The sequence below is a fragment of the Balaenoptera borealis genome (assembly GCF_965194805.1).
Source record: "Balaenoptera borealis genome assembly, chromosome: 3".
Taxonomy (NCBI): domain Eukaryota; kingdom Metazoa; phylum Chordata; class Mammalia; order Artiodactyla; family Balaenopteridae; genus Balaenoptera; species Balaenoptera borealis.
The window spans coordinates 15,858,644-15,876,993 of NC_138866.1; the positions used below are offsets into that span (position 1 = coordinate 15,858,644).

At 41.8% G+C, this 18,350-nt stretch overlaps 1 long non-coding RNA gene across 1 annotated transcript in view; it reads left to right on the plus strand.

The window, feature by feature from the left end:
- The first annotated feature begins 6,974 nt into the window (after positions 1-6,974).
- LOC309624958 overlaps positions 6,975-18,350 on the plus strand; it is a 92,093-nt gene continuing 80,717 nt past the window's right edge. Inside the window, exon 1 of the long non-coding RNA XR_014242266.1 lies at positions 6,975-7,600. This is a non-coding gene — a long non-coding RNA (uncharacterized lncRNA). The remainder of the gene's footprint in view (positions 7,601-18,350) is intronic.

Sequence of the window (18,350 nt, forward strand, 5' to 3'; positions counted from 1 at the left end):
AGTCCCACAGTCTACCGTCGGCAAGGTGGAGAACCAGAAAAGCTTACAGCGTAAATTACTGCTTGAACAGAAAGTCCTGACAACCAGGAGTGTCAGTGATGTAAGTCCCAGTCCAAGGGCAGGAGCAGACTGATGTCCCACTGTGTCTGGGGGGGAGAGAGAGAATTTTCCCTTCCTCCAGCCCTCAATGGACTGGACGATACCTCCCTTTCCCACACTGGCGAGGGAAATCTACTTTCAGTCTACTGATTAAAATGCTAATCTCACTGAAAACACTCTCACAGACATAACCACAAGTAATATGTAACCAAATTTCTGGGAATCTCTTCACCCAGTCACGTTGACACTCAAAATTAGCCATCACAATTATGATGTATACTACCCCAGAGAAGATTTAATCGACACAAAGGAGATTCCTTTGACCAGAAGGTGATTTAACTTGGTGGTGTTAATCTACAACGTCTTGAAACATTTTGAAAGTAAAGTTTCACAAACCTAGCTCAAGAATTAATTGCACAGATTATTAAAATAGTCTGTTTGGTATGAAAGTAAGATTATGCGTCCTGTGTGAGAATCATGACTTCATCAAGAACTGGGAGGCTATAACAGAGATCCAGCAGTATAGCGCCACAGGAAACAAGTTGAGTCAGAAAGGTCTTTCAGAACTTCTGGGGCATCATCGGGTTATCGTTAGGAACATTAATTATTTCTGAGCTTTAGGTAAGTGCTTACTTAGAAATTTCTGGCTCAGGAGAATCATGCCTACGTTAGCTCATTTGGCAGCATTCTATTCTGCACCTTTAATGTCTGCTCTTTAAGAAAAATATATATCAGATTTCTTTTATTTACAAAGCACAACATATGCAGGCTTGATTCTTAAGCTTCCTACAGATAGAATGATGAGAAATGTGATCCTTCTTGACTTAAGCCCCACTCTTTAAGCAAAGTTGACAGTTTGTTGCTGTTTCTTTTCCCGTTGATAGAATTTTACTTTCCACCCAGGTGTGTCTTGCCTACCAGAAGGTCGGAGCAGGCGGTAGTCCCAGCCGGTGAGGGACCGTGAAATGTCTCCTCAGTGTTTCATTACAAGCCAGAGCTCCCATTCACGGGTATTGATTTTTGCACAAATTCTGATGGCTTCCTCAAAGGGGCCAATTTTTTCAGATGGATAGCTGCTCTGTTAATGTCAGAAGAGCTGTATGGTTAAAAAAAGGTCTTTATTTACAGACATCAACAAGTATATCTCAAACAATAAGCCCCTGAGATTCAAAACAAAAGGAGTGTAATAAATGAAAAATCATAGTTTATACTAACTATCCTCTTTCAATATAACGCACCTTAGGTAATAAAATCCTGGGGATATGGAAACAGTTGATATTCTCCTTATTTAGGTGGTATATTTACTTTGTACCATTTCTACATGGGAAATAAAAATTCAGTATTTAGCATTCTTTTAAATTGTATTTAATTTTGTTAGTGAACCGAGCAATGGCTTAGCTAATTTTTTTTCCGTTGCGGTAGGAATAAAGAGACAAGTAAACATTTATATTTCGTTAGATCACTTGTAGTTTAGCATGGGTCATGGCGGAGATGGGATCTGAATGAAGCCGAGATATCAGAGTCGGACACAGGATTCCTATTTGTCAGAGAACTAGCTGCTTTTCCTGGAAGCAAACAGTGAAGGGGGCTTTTTGGCCTTATAGGTCCCATCAGGTTAATCACTTCTGAAACAAGGGGAGAGATGAACACTGCCCCAAGCAAGAAGACAGGAAAACCGCCCTAATTAGGAGAAAGCTGGAAGACATGGGCCACCAGCTGGGTTACCTGTGGTGCTGGGTTGATGAGCTTGGGTGTGATGTATCACGGTCCCCCACATGCCTTCTGATGGCTCTCTGAGAGTTTCAAAGTTCCAAGGGGAGTGTTTCAGTTCCCAAGTAACTAACAGTCACCTCTCTCTCCAGTTTTTTCCCCTAGTCCAATTCTTCATTTCTTAAAATTACTGCTTATCAAAATAATGCAAGTGATATTTTGAGTCAAATATTAAGGGACTTTTACAATGAAAAACAGCGGCAGACAGAAATGCAGCTTGAAAATATGGAGGGAATCAAGATCAAGAAACACCTTGATCTCTCTCTCTCTCCCCCAACCTTGTGACCTTATACCAGTGTTTCCCATTGGCCGATCTCTACCAGAAACGGGGGAGCCTGAGCGATGCATTCAGTAGGGCAGAAAACAGATGCAGAGAGAATAAAGGAAGCTGGCAAACAAATAAAATGACCAGTTTAGGAGCTCATGCTTATTTACAAGGGCTACTTTGAGACTTACATGAGATAAATTTAAAAAGCACCAGGCAAAGTAATTGGCATACAATGGGTCCTCAAAATATGTTTTTTCCTCTTTCATCTTTCCCCTTTCTCACTGATGAAAATCTGCTCTCCAAAAATTGTGATTCATTTATTGCACAAGCTGTAAATGTTTAAAAATGTATTTTAACAAGGATGAGACTAATTCAAAGCATTTTGGATATTTCAGAAGTTAATAACTCAGTGAGTGGCATTTTGAGGAGTGGCATTTTGGTTGGACAGGAGAGATATGTCTCCATTCTCAGAGTTCATGGCGAGGGAAACTGCTTGTTTAGTCTGTCCTGCCTTGAGGGTTAAGGTCCTTCCCCATCAGCTTGCCTGTAGGACTCAAGGTGGCTGTTCCCACAGGAAGGTGCTGAAATCCGAAAATGTGGGTCACAAATCTCTCTAGATGCTGGGAAGCCTGGTTGCCCCAGAATTCTGTCCCACCACATGCCAACAGTCCCACTGCAAAGTACCACCTTTGCATTCACTGGCCTATGTGCGGCAGGAGCATAGCACTCAATCAGTGTCAAAGAAATGACTCTCTCCCCTCTAAATCTTGTTTCCCACCAGTACTGCCTCGGATGCTGTGGGTTTTGATGAGATGCCAGGGCTCCCTGCTTTTTACTATTAGCTATTTCCTTCTCCCCTCCCTTTACTATTAACCTTTCAGTGCATGGAAATGAATCCTTGGGTTATCATTAGAGCAATTGCATGGTCCAAGGAGTCATGGCATCTTTCTGGCAGAGGGAAAGAATTTCCCGTATTGCAGCATCTGCCTCAGTCCCTGGAGACTGAACTCAGGGATTTCGATCCCTCCCCGGAAGACTTGCCTGGCCTCTGGAAGGGGCTGACCAGCGGGGAGTGCACCTGAGAGCCAGGCTGGGTTACCCACTGGTATTCGACACAGCCCCTCACCGCACGAGCCCTGTGGACTGTCATTTTCTCACAAGGCTCCCCTCCACACACCCATAATCCACTCCTCACAGGTCCCTCGTTGAAGTAAAAATCGTCAGCATTTTTTTAATGTGGATTTTTGTGTTTCATTTCCTTTGTTGGTTAAAAAATGTTTCCACTGAAACATTTTGTAAGATTTCTATACAGTGCATACATTTTGAACATTTTGTTCCTATTAACATAAAATATTATTCTCATTTCCTCTCCTGTTGTGAAGAAAGAGAAAAAAAACATAAAAATTAAAAATAATTTCTTTGTTATGAAGGAGGTATGAATGATTTATGAGCATAATAAAGGTAAGCTCTTTGGTCAACATTATGAATTTGAAAATAAGACTTCTTTTCAGATTTTTGAAATGACTTAGATGACAGTAGACACTAAAGTAACAAAGGAGACCACATTATAATGGGAAATCCATTTCTCTCTACGTTTCCTCCCCAGGAGAAGTGGCATTGCTCTCTACCCTTGGGAACAAGTTGAGTCATCCCAGGGCATGGTCAAGGGAACTCCATGTCAAATAGCTTGTTTCAGAATACATCGGTGAGTCATCTGCATTTGTACAGAAGTGCATTTTAAAATTCCCTCTGTCATTTTGATATGTCCTCAAAGATCATATTTAGTTGAGTTGCCATATCTTACTAGAATCACCCATGCTGGCTGACTCGTTCCCGCCATGAACTTCCTCCCAGTGACCCGGGAGCCCTGGTTTCCCCCACATGCTGATTGCCCAGTAGCTCTGCAATTCTGCTTTTCTGTTGTGTGTGTTCTTGGATATTTCCCCTGCCACTCCAACAGGTCCTGGGTCCGAAATCCCACACTCTATAGAGTGAGGAGCTCTGTACTTTGTTTTCAGTTCTGGGTCTCATGTTTCCTAGCCCAGGACTCTAGTTCTGTAAACACTAGGTTATATATTAAGCTGGAGGTATCACCAGGGGAGGCTGGCCAGCTGGCAGGCTGCAATGGACCATCTTGAGTGGATTTCCTGGGTGATTTCACCCTAGTTTGAGGTCAGGTACCCGGTAGTGTATGCTCAGAAACCAGATTCTCTCAGTATATCAAGAATGTGCTGGGGAATGGTCTCATGTTCACCTGCTTATGAGGCTGAGGTGGATCCTGGCACTCCGGTTTCTTAGTTTGCAAGAGAAACACCACCTTGCACTGTGGCTGGGTCACTGCACGGAGAAGGGGATTGCTTGCTGAAACTGTATGACCTTGCTAGGATGTTAGCTGCCAAAGGTTCAAGTTTTCAAAAACGTATCGAGTACCTAGTTCAGGGCAGGATCTGGTCTAGGCACTGGGAATACAGCAGCATGAACCAAGCAGACGAGAATCCCTGCTCTCAAGGAGAGCATATGTTCTAGTGACTATTTAGCCCTGAGGTCTGGGTCTCTTATGCCTGGGCACAGCCAATGTGTGATGTTCCATTTTCTCTGCTCAGAGCTTCATAAACTCACCCCAGGAGTGAAAGCATACCACTGTAGTGCTTTGTAGGAATAACTTAAAGAAAGGGCATTGTGGTGTGAATTTTTTTTCCTGCCTTCGATTTTAACCCAGAAAATTCTAGGAGTGGGAATAAGGACAATATTTACTACCTTGTTATGGTTTCCTCTCTTCTCCAATTCTGCTAACTAAAGAAAAGGTCTTGCCAGCCTACTTAGTGAATATAAAATTGATAGAAAACGTGGAGAGGGACCGGCCACAGATGTGGAGAAAAGGGAGTGAAACCAAGTCAATCTACATGATCAAGGGCTGGTGGGGTGCACGCTGCAGAGAGAGGAGGGTTTGATTTTGAGATCCAAAGCCATTGTGAAGAGCAAGAGAAGTGAAGACAGTAGGAACGGCTTTCAAAATGGTTGTGCTGGATTGTGAATTGAATTTCCTTTCATGCTTTTTTGAATGGAGTTACTTTTGAATTACTTCTGATTACTAGTCTGCAAAGATTAAGCCATAAATGACCCTAGGATTTATTAAAGTCCATGAATTTTGGGTTTTGCTTTTAACCCAAATATTCTTGAGTCCTTCATTCTGCTGGCCTCATATTTTCCTTTAACATGCAGTTAAAATAACATGAGCCCCTTTCCACAGCCCTGCAGGAAGTTCACTACTCACTCCAATATTTATCAGGTTCCACAGGTGCTTCAGTTACCAGGTAGCTGCCTGTCACTTCTCACTCCAATCTCCTAGCCCAGTTCTTTGCTTCTTAAATTCAATTTTTAATAAAGTAATGTGTGCACTAGTTTGAAATTCAAATAGTAAATGGTGTATAATGAAAACCAGAGGTCCCCAACTAACCATTCCCAACTCTACAGTTCAACTCCCTGTAGACAATTGCTTTCAACTCTTTTAGCTCTTGTTTTCTCATACTTACCTCTATATTTCTAAATAAAATGCATGTCTTGTCATGTATTAATTTTAGACATTATGTATTGACATTCTCTTGTGATAGATGAGGATTTAGTTCTCTGACTTTCCTCCCACCCCTTTTCCACCTACCTTTCCTTCCTATACTCTCATTAAAATGATGTAAAGAATTTTGGTCAAGTCACCGATCAAGACTGACATTATTATTACCATGAAAAAAATGTAATAACCAAGAGCTATGTCATAAATATATCTTCTTTCTTGTATATATTGGTTTTTTCCCTAGAGTTAATATTTTCTTCATATTTTGCTTACTTTTTTGTGTGCTTATACTTATTTTTTTAATGCTTCATTGTGTTTCTTATACATCCATCCATATTATTTTCCAAATGGTCAAAAAAAATCTGTAAACTAATTATTTTTCACTAAGTTCCTCTCTCCAAGTGCTTCCCGTCTTATGTTTCTATCTGGACCGTTGCCTCCCAGGCCTGCCGCATGGCTCTCATCATGGACTTTCTTTTTTGTGTTCTTGTGTTGGATCCACTCTTTCCTTGGAAACTCTTGATTTACTCCTTCACTTTGCTGGAGCACATGCTCCTGAATTCATAGGAAGTTTTTCACAGTGATAATTACATGTTTGAATTCTTGCTTTTCTGAAAATGTTTTTAATCTACCTCTATACTTGGTTGATAATTTGGCTGCGTATATAATGCTAGGTTACAAATCATTGTACCTCACAGTTGAGAAATCATTTTTTTATTGCTTTCTAATCTCAAGATTTGTTGTCAAGAAGTCTGATATTAGTCCATTCCATATACACTTTGTCAGTGACCTTTCCTCCCACTCCCCAGGTAATTTATAGGATTTTTTTTTCTTTTACTCTCTGGTGTCCTGAAATTTCATAATGAAGAGCCTGTGTGTTTGACTTTTATCATTCACTGTGCTGGACACAGTAGGCTGTTCTTTCAATCTAGAGATTCTCATATCCTTTGGTTCTGGGAAATGTTCTTGGATATGAATTTGAAAATAATTTCCTCTCCATTTTTTTTCTATTTTGTTAATCTGTTTTTGAGTTTCCTGGGTCAATACTCTAGGTGTCTTATCTTTTTACCTCTTAGTTTCAGCTTTTTGTTTTATTTGTTCTACTTCATGAAATATGTCAATTTTTACTTACCAATCTTAGTGTTACATTTTTTTGTTTGGACTAACAATTTTCCATTTTTTCTTTTTTTTTTTTTTTTTAAACCTATGGGTTTCTGCTTACTTTTTTTTTTTTGATTTATTTATTTATTGATTGATTGATTGCTATGTTGGGTCTTCGTTTCTAGGGCTTTCTCTAGTTGCGGCAAGTGGGGGCCACTCTTCATTGCGGTGCGCGGGCCTCTCACTATCGTGGCCTCTCTTGTTGCGGAGCACAGGCTCCAGACACGCAGGCTCAGTAGTTGTGGCTCACGGGCCTAGTTGCTCCGTGGCATGTGGAATCCTCCCAGACCAGGGCTCGAACCCGTGTCCCCTGCATTAGCAGGCAGATTTTCAACCACTGCACCACCAGGGAAGCCCCATTTTTTCTAATTGTCTCTCCTCTCCTCTTGCCTATACAGCATCCCATCTTATATCTGCAATGTCTTTTTTTTTTTTTAATTTTATTTATTTATTTATTTATTTATTTATGGCTGTGTTGGGTCTTTGTTTCTGTGCGAGAGCTTTCTCTAGTTGCGGCAAGTGGGGGCCACTCTTCATCGCGGTGTGCGGGCCTCTCACTATCGCGGCCTCTCGTTGCGGAGCACAGGCTCCAGAGGTGCAGACTCAGCAATTGTGGCTCACGGGCCTAGTTGCTCCGCGGCACGTGGGATCTTCCCAGACCAGGGCTCGAACCCGTGTCCTCTGCATTGGCAGGCGGATTCTCAACCACTGCGCCACCAGGGAAGCCCTGCAATGTCTTTTTTTAATCTCTCTAATTTTATTCCTTCTAGCTTATTCACTATAGCTAATAGTTTTCCTTTCTCACCCCTCCTCCTCATTTTCCTCCCCCTCCTCCCTCTCTTCTTCCTCCTCTTTCTCCTCTTCCTTCTCCTTCCCCTTATTCTTCTTTCAGTTGTTGCGTTTCGGGCTTTCCCTAGATGTTGAAAGCTTTTATTGTGCTTAGGGTTTTTCTAATGTTGGATGCTTTTTATAAATGTCTGGTTGTTCATTCACATTTAATAGTGATGACTCAAAAACTGATTAGAAGCACTGAGAGTGTAGATTGAACATCTTTTAAAATAATTTTTAAGACACTGGGATTGACAGCCACCTGTAGATTTGACCTCAGTATCTACCAGACATTTATTTGGGGATCTTAGGTTTCTCAAAAGAAGACTTCTGAAATCACCCATCTGTAAGGCCTATTCATAGAAGCAGAAATGTCACTTAAACTCTTGTTTTCAACTTCTGACCCCTCTGTATTTTGAAGAATGTCCTGAGCCTTCTCCATTTGGCTTCTCCTGAGAATAAGCCACTGGTCCCCTGTGTGTGTGCACATGTGCTTGTAGGTAGTTGGTTGGTTTCCTGAGGTGAAGGAGGAGACAGGGACCAACCACTCTACAAAGAGACTTCTGACTGTTTCCTGTGTTTTACGGGCTGACTTGTGTACCACCTTCCCCACAAATTCATATGTTGAAGAACCTCAGAATGTGACTGTATTTGGAGACAATCTTTAAAGAGGCAATTGAGTTAAAATGAAGTCATCAGAGTGGGCCCTAATCCGATATGACTTGTGTCCTTGTAAGAAGAGGAAATTTGAACACAGACAATTACAGTGGGAAAACTATGTGAAGACACAGGGAGGAGACAGCCATTTACAAGACAAGGAGAAAGACCTCAGAAGAAAGAGACTCTGCTGACACCTTGATCTGGGACTTCTAGCTTCCAGAACTGTGAGAAAATGAATTTCTGTTGTTTAAGCCACCCAGTTTGTGGTACTTGGTTGTCTCAGACTGAGCCAAAAAATGTACTGTGATTTCAGTCTTGTACTCACCCTGAACATGTATGATACCTGCTGCCTCCAAATTCTACACCTTTCAAAGTTTCTGTGGGGTGAACTGCCTCGCATCCCCTCGCAGGCATCTTGGGTTGTAGGTGTCCCCACTCTGTATCATACACTACTTCTCTAATGGCTAGCTTTCTGGCTTCTTAAAGTTTGTTGAAGTTAAAAAAAATTCCTTTGTTTTCCTCCTACTGTCTTTATTCATTAGAGCTTTATACTTAAAAAATTCCTTTATTGCCATTTTAGTGGGTTTCAGAGGACGGAGCAGTTATACACGCTTTTTTTTAACATAAGCCACATTTCTAAATTTCAGATTTTTTCAACCTACAATTAGAAATACTCAACAGAAATTATGAAATTACTGTTCTTTTAACATATTTCTTAGCACTGGTACCTAATTTGTTGCTTCTCAGTTCCAAATTCATGCTTTTTACCCTGGTTTGTGATGCTGAAGCTGTACCCTGTAAACATTTCTTGTTTACCAGATGGCTTGACGCCAGGCTTTGTCAATAGGGGACTTTGGAGGGACATTGCAAAGAGGGGGGCTCCTCTTCTGGGTTCTGGTATAATTTTATCTCTGGCTCTTGTAGTGCGAGGCTGCCAGTGGCATGTGGGATACCCAGTGACAAAACCCTTCCGTGAGTTTTGCAGATACCCATCTGTGAATTCCTGGTGATTCCCAGTGACACCCTAATGGGTGGCCTCCTGGTGAGTCTGGTTATACCCCAGCAGGCAGTTTCCAACTTGCCAGCACTGACCTACAGCACTTTAGTGAATTTTCCACCATCCAGAGGACCCTAACTACACCTTCTAGAGCGAGGTCTGAATCTCAGCCCGGCATGGTGGGTGGTTTTTTCTCAGATGGTTCTTCTTTGGGTGCTCTATCTTAGCCCTATATCTGCTACTCCTATGTTCTCTAGAGCAGGATTTAGCACACTTTTTCTTTAAAGGGCCAGAGAGTAAGTATATTAGGCTTTGCGGCCATACGGTCTGTTCAGAATTACTCAACTCAATGTTTTAGTGAGAAAGCAGCAGCAGACAATCCATAAATGAATGGGCATGGCAGGTTGGCTCACATGCCCACTCCTTAGCCCACAGTCATTAGTTCTCTGCTACTAGTTAATAATTCTTTACATTACAAAATAAATTTTCACTGTTCAAATTACTGGTGTTGTTTCTTCTTTTGACTGGACCCTGATAGAACGTATTGAAATTTTAGGCAAGGACTTGGCTTGGGTGACTTGGGCTAGCTGAGAGTCCTTGTTCTGGATCTGACAATTCTGTTCAGTGTTTGCAGGAGAGAGAGAGAGAGAGAGTAAATGGGAGAATATGCACATTTGGAGAATGTGCAAATTTGTGGAAGCCCTAAACAATGAAGCTAACAAGCAAGCATTTGAGACAAGGCTTGCCTATCTGTGTATGGAAGGGACTTGGGGAAAGCAGTAGAAAAGCATTCTCTTCTTGTCAATTGTAAACTTCAAGGTGCACAAAATATTCCCTTTAGTTGTCTACTCTATAAAATATTCATGTTTATTTGAATATAGTTTCCCCAAGATCTTCAGATAAAATTGATGCTCTAGGAAGTGCAGGGTGTTTTTTCTGGGGCTCTCCCTCCCCTTGGCTCAGGACGGCCATACTCCTGGGGAGTGTGTGTTGAATGCTCTCTGGAGTGGCAGTCTCACCCCCTCCTCAAGATTTTCTTGGGCAGAGTGCATTGCAATTGATTAGTTTTATGCTTTCTAAATTGCTGTCAATTTCCAGACTCATCTCCCTGAGTTTATTCCCATCATCTTTATTGGAGGTTTGGTTGTCTGAAAATTTTTCAGTGACACATTTACAAGCTCTCTTTTGCTTTATGCTCACAGATGGCTAATCACAATCATATCATGTATTTTATTAGTTTAATTCTCAGAGGGTAACCTCTTTTCCAGAATTTTGTTTCTCTATGTATTGCCAATACCAAGAAAATATTCTCTGATCAAAATAGGACACTTACCCCCAGGCTGCCCCAAAGACATGACTCTGGGACTTCCTGAAAATCAGAACCTTGCTTGAGATGGTTCTTCCAGGTTCCTTATGACTTTTAATTCATGTGATGGGTTAGGGAGAGAAGTGGGAAAAAAAACAAACAAACATGCTCACAGGCAATCCTGATGGAAGAGCAATAGGAGTTGGTAAAACCTTTACCCTGACTGCCCATCAATTTTTCACTTCATTATGATACAAGCAGGGAAGGTAATAAAATCAGCTGTTGTAAATGATGAATTAAGACAGCATTATAAGCAGAGGATGCCTTATTGCTGGTGTCAGATTTAAACCTCTGAAGGGAAAGGGGAAAGAAGGGAAAGAACATTGTTTTCCTTGCCCATTTAAGGCTCGGAATTGAGTATTCGAAGGGACCTAGACTACCAGCTGACGGCTCTCCACTGCCCTTCTGTCCCATTTTGGACCAATGGATACTCTTTTGTAGATAGAATATAGGGACCACAACAACATGCTTCACAAGAATTCGAAGTAGGTAAGATTGTTCTCTGAGAGTTAAGCTATAAAACTGCCTTAGATCAGTGTGAGAAAGTGTAAAGTCATCCTAGAAATAAAATATTTTCTAGGCTAATACATAATGATGAATAGACTATCGGCATTGTTATAGACAAAGAAAGTACTTATGAGAAAGAAGTTGAAGAGAGTCAGAGCCTGTCTAGGTCTGTTCTGCAGGAAAGACTCCACCTCCAAGCCCTCTGTCCCAGAGAATCAGGAACATTGGCCATTAGCATCTTTTCACTCATCTCCCTGCCTTTGTTATATCCTTACCAATAAATTCTGTTCCCAATCTTGCTCCCTGTGTGGATTGGGCTGGATCCTCAAACATCACTATCATGTTTGCTTGATTGCTATTTTCTCACTGGAAATGAACAAATTAGCAACATGGCAGCTGTGAACTTGGTTGATTGGTATCTGAAACTTGGGGAGCTGACAGATCAGTTGCCCGCTGTTAGACTAAGGAACCCCACTGCGGCACCAGCTGGACTCCTACGGCACTTTTAAATAATCTTAAAATTTTTCTGAACTTTTTTCAGATAATGACATGTATTCATTATTTTTATTGCCTGGAAACTTTAGGGGGGAAAAGATTAAGTTGCAACTACTAAGAGAGGGAGAATACTATAATGATTAAGTGCCTGGACTTGGGATTCAGACAACATGGGTTCTAGCCCTGTCCTCTCACCTTGCTTTATAATGTCCATAGGCACTTGGCTGGGTCTCTCTGCGTTCAAGTTGCTTCATCTATAAAGTGAGCATAATAAAGGTATTTATGTAATAGAGTCAATATGAAGATTAAGTGAAATTTGCCCATAAAATGCTTATCACAATGCCCGGCACTTGGTAAGCGGTCAATAAATGTTAACTGTCATCATAATACTTATTAATTATCAAATATTTTTCTCCTTCTTAAAGATGAAAGTCATATGTTATTGCCAATCAGAGTTTTGATCAGCCCAAGAGAATCAATGTTAATTACTGGGTTGCAAGAACCAGGCATTGTTCTCATATAAAGTAAATAAAACGTAAATAAAAAGTAAAAAAAAAGATTCATTTAATCAAAAATATCTAATTTAATTTCAGATAGGAATAAATGAAATGAAGATAAAGACTGTGAGAAGGCAATGGTGGGCAATGTTAAATAGAGTGGCTCTATCAATTTTAGATAGAAAGAACAATATCAGATAGAGAGAAAGAGTGAAAGACTTAGAGAAATTGACCTCTGAGCTGAGATGCAAATAATAAGAGGTCAGCCCTTTAAGATCTACAGGAAAGATTCAGGAAGATGGCACAGAAAGTACAGCCTAGAGGAGAGAAAGAGCTTGGCATTTTCTAGAAAAAGATAGAAGGCCAGTGAGCATGGAAAGCCATAATGGGGTGGGTGGGGTATCTAGAAGAAGGTGGTGTTGGGACGGAGGGCTTGACGGCCGCTGTAGAAAGTGGGATTTCATGCCAAAGGCAAAAGGAACCACTGTGGGGTTTTAGGCAGGGCAGTCAAAGGCTGGGGCTGGAGAACGGAATGTAACGGGGTAATCCATTGCTGAGGAAGCAGGGGTTCTGTCTGGAGGCGAATGACCAAGGCCAGGTGAGAGATAATCATGACTCAGTTTGGTGCAGAGACGGTGGGAATGGAGAGAAACGGACGGATTCGGGCTGTATCGATATTTTGGAAATGAATCTGATAGGGCTTCCTGACTCATGGGATGTGGGGAGTAAGGGCCAGAGAGAAATCAGAAACTATTGCTGGATTTTTGGCTTGAACGACTACGTGAGTGATTGTATGAGGGTGGTGGACTAGGAAAATGTGGATTTGGAGGGAAAAAATTAGTAATTTTATTTGGAATATGTTTAGACTATTAAATGTCATTTGGAAATGTGCAGTTTTAGGTATTTAGGTGGTCTTTTCAGGGAATGTTTGTGCTTTCTATAAAGTTTTTAAAAACCAAAAAGCATATTTTGAGGAGTTCGACCATCCTAGAACTCTATGCTGGGAACTACTATTCTTGTTCAATCCTTTCATTATACATGAAAAAACATTTAGAAATGTGACTTCCTCTGTGAGTTAGCGGTGGATCTGGCCCTGGAACCTGCACTTACTGACTTATTTATTGATGAGCTATCTTTCTATTCTGAGCATCAATCCCAAGATTGTCTCTGTAATTAGAAGAGTCTTCAGAAAACCTAAGCTTAACAATGCCTTTTGGATGAACAAGGATTTTGTTTTCATGCAAATGTGGCCTCATAAATAAAGAATGGGAGGTGGAAACGGATAAAGGGCCAAGCTGTGGAAATGAATAGATTTTCCTAAATACCACAGCTTCTTAAGGGACTGTCTGCCCATCTGGGTTTACTGGGACTGCCAGGGAAAAAGAGATCATGAGATCATGTCCAAAGAGTAGGCCTTGTCAGGGATGATATAATTATTTAAATGTGTATTATTGGGATCCTGTCTGAATCCATATTTTTCAGCCTAAGGGGGTGGGAGTGGACAGGGAAGCCATTCGTGATTCCTGAGAAACCAAGACTACAAATCCCGAACAAACCTGTACACAGTGTCCCATAAAAATCTCATTACTCACCTATGTTCCCTCTGAATCAGCACTCTGGGCTCTGTCATAGATATCCTGTAAATTACGCACTTATACATTTCTTATTTATAACATCTGTCAGAAGGTAGCTACAGACGCGGGTAATTTTTTTCCCCTTCTGCTCAACTCTGTAGCCGCTTACTTTCCGATTTTGTTTTGATTCTTCTGAGCATCTCTGAAAACCTCAGACCTGTTGTCGACTGGCTCAAGAGTATCTCTGAGTAGGTTCCAATGAATTCAGATTGCCTCCTTGACCCAATAGCAGGGGAAGTTGGAAATCAACCATGTGCCAGGAATTATGCCAGACATCGGGAGCCAAGAGGTGAAAGAGACAGACCCGTTAAAGATGCCCACAGAGAACTAAGAAGGTCAGTGAGGACAGCACAGCATGAAAAGACCTGTTGCAGGGATTCGCACAGGGCACTGATGAGAATGGAGGAAGCATCTAACTCAGCTTGGGTAACACCCTGTTCCTCCTCTGTGTCCAGCCCTTCCCACTTGAGAGGCTTTGCACATGCTCTTCCCCCTGCCTGGGATACTCCACCCAAGGTTTTTGCAGGATTGGCTCCTTCTCTTACTAGGTCTCAGCTCAGGTGTCTCTCCTTGGAGAGCCTTTTCTGGACCACCCTACCAAGTCGCGCTTGCCTCGTCCATCACACTCTATCACAACCTTGAGTTTGGTTTTCTTTGTAGCTCGTTATCTCGTATGTCCGTTCTTGCTTCTTCTCTGTCTCCTTCCTAGAATGCAAACTCCATGCAAGCAGGGACTTTGATTCATCACAGTATGTCCGGCACCTAGCTCAGTCTCTGGCACATGGAAACTTCTAGCACTCCTGATTAGAGAGTGTGTAGAGACAAGGAGGGATGAGAGAGGGCAGAGCATGAGGGTTTCTCACGGTCTGCAGTGGGATCTACACAGGGTGGGTGCGCTGATGGTGGTAGGGGCGAACGGTGAGCTTGCTGGGGAAGATGCGTGGTGCAGGCTTTGTTATTTCCCAGCTGTATAGTCTTAGAAGAGGCAGTCAGTCTCTCCAAGCCTCTAGTTCTCCACTTTATTTTTTAATTTTCTTCTTTTTTTTTTAAAACATCTTTATTGGAGTATAATTGCTTTACAATGGTGTGTTAGTTGCTGCTGTATAACAAAGTGAATCAGCTATACATATACATATATCCCCATATCTCTTCCCCCTTGCGTCTCCCTCCCACCCTCCCTATCCCAGCCCTCTAGGTGGTCACAAAGCACAAAGCTGATCTCCCTGTGCTATGCGGCTGCTTCCCACTAGCTATCTATTTTACGTTTGGTAGTGTATATATGTCCATGCCACTCTCTCACATCGTCCCAGCTTACCCTTCCCCCTCCCTGTGTCCTCAAGTCCATTCTCTATGTCTGCATCTTTATTCCTGTCTTGTCCCTAGTTCTCCATTTTAAAATGGAATTTCTAAAACCCAACTCTTGGAATTGAAATGGGGCATTAAATGTGCACATGTGCATGAAAATCCTGTGGAAACTACCAAGTGACCTATTCATATATTCAGCATTTAATATTATTATCCTGTACCTACAGGGTCTAGGTCCTGACAGTTCAGAGATTAATGAAGATGTGCTTTCTGCCTTTGAGTGGCCCATGTTTGGTAAGGAAGAGAGACCTGTAAGAAGCCATAAAGGGAATCTTATGTGATTGTTATCTCAAGGCCTCTCAGCCCCGTTATCCAACCTCCAGTTATGACACAGCAGCGCTGTGTTTTGTCTTTATCAGCGCTGGGACCCTCCTTCAGGACAGCGATGGGTCTTCATGTTTCCAGCAGGCCTGAAGGGTCTCTCTGGATCCACCTACTCAGGAGGTCCTACCTCTTCCCTTGACTGGAGGGGTCAGGCTTATCTTCAAACTGTGGGATCACAAATCCTAGGCCTCCAGACCTTGTGACCAGAGTTTCCTTTTACAGCAAGTGGGTTTGTTATTGCCCTCACATAATCTCTTCTAGATGCTTGTTCAATCAGTGGTCATTCTGATGTGACTCTCCCTGCTTGGTCTATGTGGGTTTTATTCTGTGTTCTCTCTTTACCACCCTATTTCTTTTTCCTCTTCCAAACTCTCTTTTCTTTGATAAATTTTGTGCTGCCTAGATTTGCTTTTTACAAACTACTGTGATTCTTTGTGGCTTGGGACTCTGTTTTATACCCCTTCTGGTTTCTAGAGCCTAGCAGTGTCCACAGAAATCTATATGTCCCCAGAATTTTATCCATCCCCCATGATTGTTTTAGGCACCACCTATGGCAGCATGTCTGTTTCTAAGCTGGTTCTGACATTAGACTGAAAACTTTTTCAAGCAAGGACTTGGTCTTCGTTTTATTTTCTGGATGTGGACCATTTTTTTTTTTTTAAGTCTTTATGGAATTTGTTACAATATTGCTTCTGTTTTATGTTTTTTGGTTTTTTGGCCACAAGGCACGTGGGATCGTAGCTCCCCAACCAGGGATCGAACTCGCACCCCCTGCATTTGAAGGAGATGCCTTAACCACTGGACCACCAGGGAAGTCCCAAGGACTTGGTCTTTATTGCCTTTTTACCTTCTTGTCATGGCACGTGCCTGGCACAGTGTGGACGACTGATCATTGTATATGGGATGGTGGCTTGATTGGCTGCAGCAATGAGAGTGACTTCAAACCCATCCTCTGCTCTTCACTGGATCTCAGTAAAATATTCAAGTTAACAGCCTCTTCTTCATCTCCCTAAAACCAGCCAGGATGATGCAGCTGCCTTTAGGAATGGTGGGTAAAGAGGAGGAGATGCTGTGTTTTACTGTCATACTTCTAGTTTCAAGGTTTCTCAAGGGCTTTGTTTCTCTCTCTTTACTGGGTAGTTAAGGGTCTAAGTAGAGTTGGGTATTTTCCCTGCTCTGATTCACCCCAGGATTGGACCAGCAGCTGTGTCTGAGAAGATGGGCTGGTGGGCATGGAAGGAGAATAAGGAGGTGGGTTTTGATTAGAAATAAAGAAAAAAAAAAACCCAGGAAAATGCTTTCTTCAAAGATTTAAAGCATATTCACTCGATAAACCTTTATTTATTGTCCAAAGTTGATTTTCTTTGGAAGATTTCTTTGGCAGAGTCTAAAAGTAGAGGCAACTTAACAGAATTGGAAAACTGTAAGCAAAGGGGAGCCTTAGACCATATTGTCCTATCTGGTCCATCTCTGTGAATTAAATTTTTATTTTTTTGCAGGGGCAAAGAGTGATTCATGGAGGAATCTGTGTCTTTGAAAGCCAGTGAGAATGTGATTGTGCTGCCCTGGGCTTGATGCAGCTGCTATGAAACCTTTATGTTTTGCCTAATGATACCTGCTTCTGATTAGCTCTTCTTGGGAAAGAATTTTTCTCCTCTCTAACTACACATCTGACTGCACATTTGTCAAAGTGTTGATCAAGGGTTCTTTCTTCTTTTAATAAATGTGATGTATCCATTCCAAAGCATTCTTTCAATAATTAATAACAATGAGATCTGGTTACCTGTGGAGAGCTGAGAGATTGAAAAAGAGCCAGGGAAAATACAACTTGGTACCAGCAGCCTAATAACAGGGCCGTCTGCCTTCTCTGCCCCTTGCCCAGACTGCACCTGCTACCCAGAAACCCTGTCTGGCTCTGAGGACCACTTGTCCCCTTCAGGGCTCCTCTTGATGCTTTATTTTTAACGAAGAAAAAGTTGGATTGCAGGAAGAAATATATCTCATTTAATGGAGGGAAGCAGGCATTTTGTACAGGTTTCCTGTTTCAGACCAAGAATGACTCCCTGATTGGTGTAGACAGATATTTGTTGTTGTTTTCATCATTTGTCTCACATGTTAACACAAGCCATTCCCCTGTGCTGCTGTGTCCAGACGCTGGCTTGGAAGGACCCCTTCTTCTCTCCAGGTGTGTTCACAAGTGCCAAGCTCAGGACCTGCCACATAGTAGGTGTTCAGTAAACAGATACTGAAACTTTTCATCTTTGCCTGGAGGAGCAATCTCTCTGTGTTCATTGTGATGTGTAGGGGGAAGTTCTTTTTGGTAAACGGTGCCTGTAGCACCATCACTCGAATGTGGCAAATTCGTGTGATATGGTTTCCTTTGGCATCTCAAGTTCTGCTTTTCAACATCAGTATGAGTCATGCAGTATGGATCTATGTATAGAAAGACTCTGATCATTGATTTATGTTTATGTAGACAGACTATCTCTGGAAGGATACCTGAGAAATTGGTAACAGTAGTTACTGTTGGGGAAATAAATTGGGAAATGGTTGGTAGAGACTGGAAGTAGATCACATTTCGTTGTATAACCATCTTGTATTTTGGAATATTTTCCGTGTGATGGTAGTGCCCATATAAAAAAATAACTAAAATATAAAAGAAAGATCCTAATGAAAATGTCCATATATAGGCACCCATGTCCATTCTTTATTTCTCGTCTCCAGTGGACTCTCCCACACTCCTCCTATCTGGAGTAGAATGCTGTAATTAATGTGCTTACCTGAAACTTGAGACATGAAGAAGGCATAGGG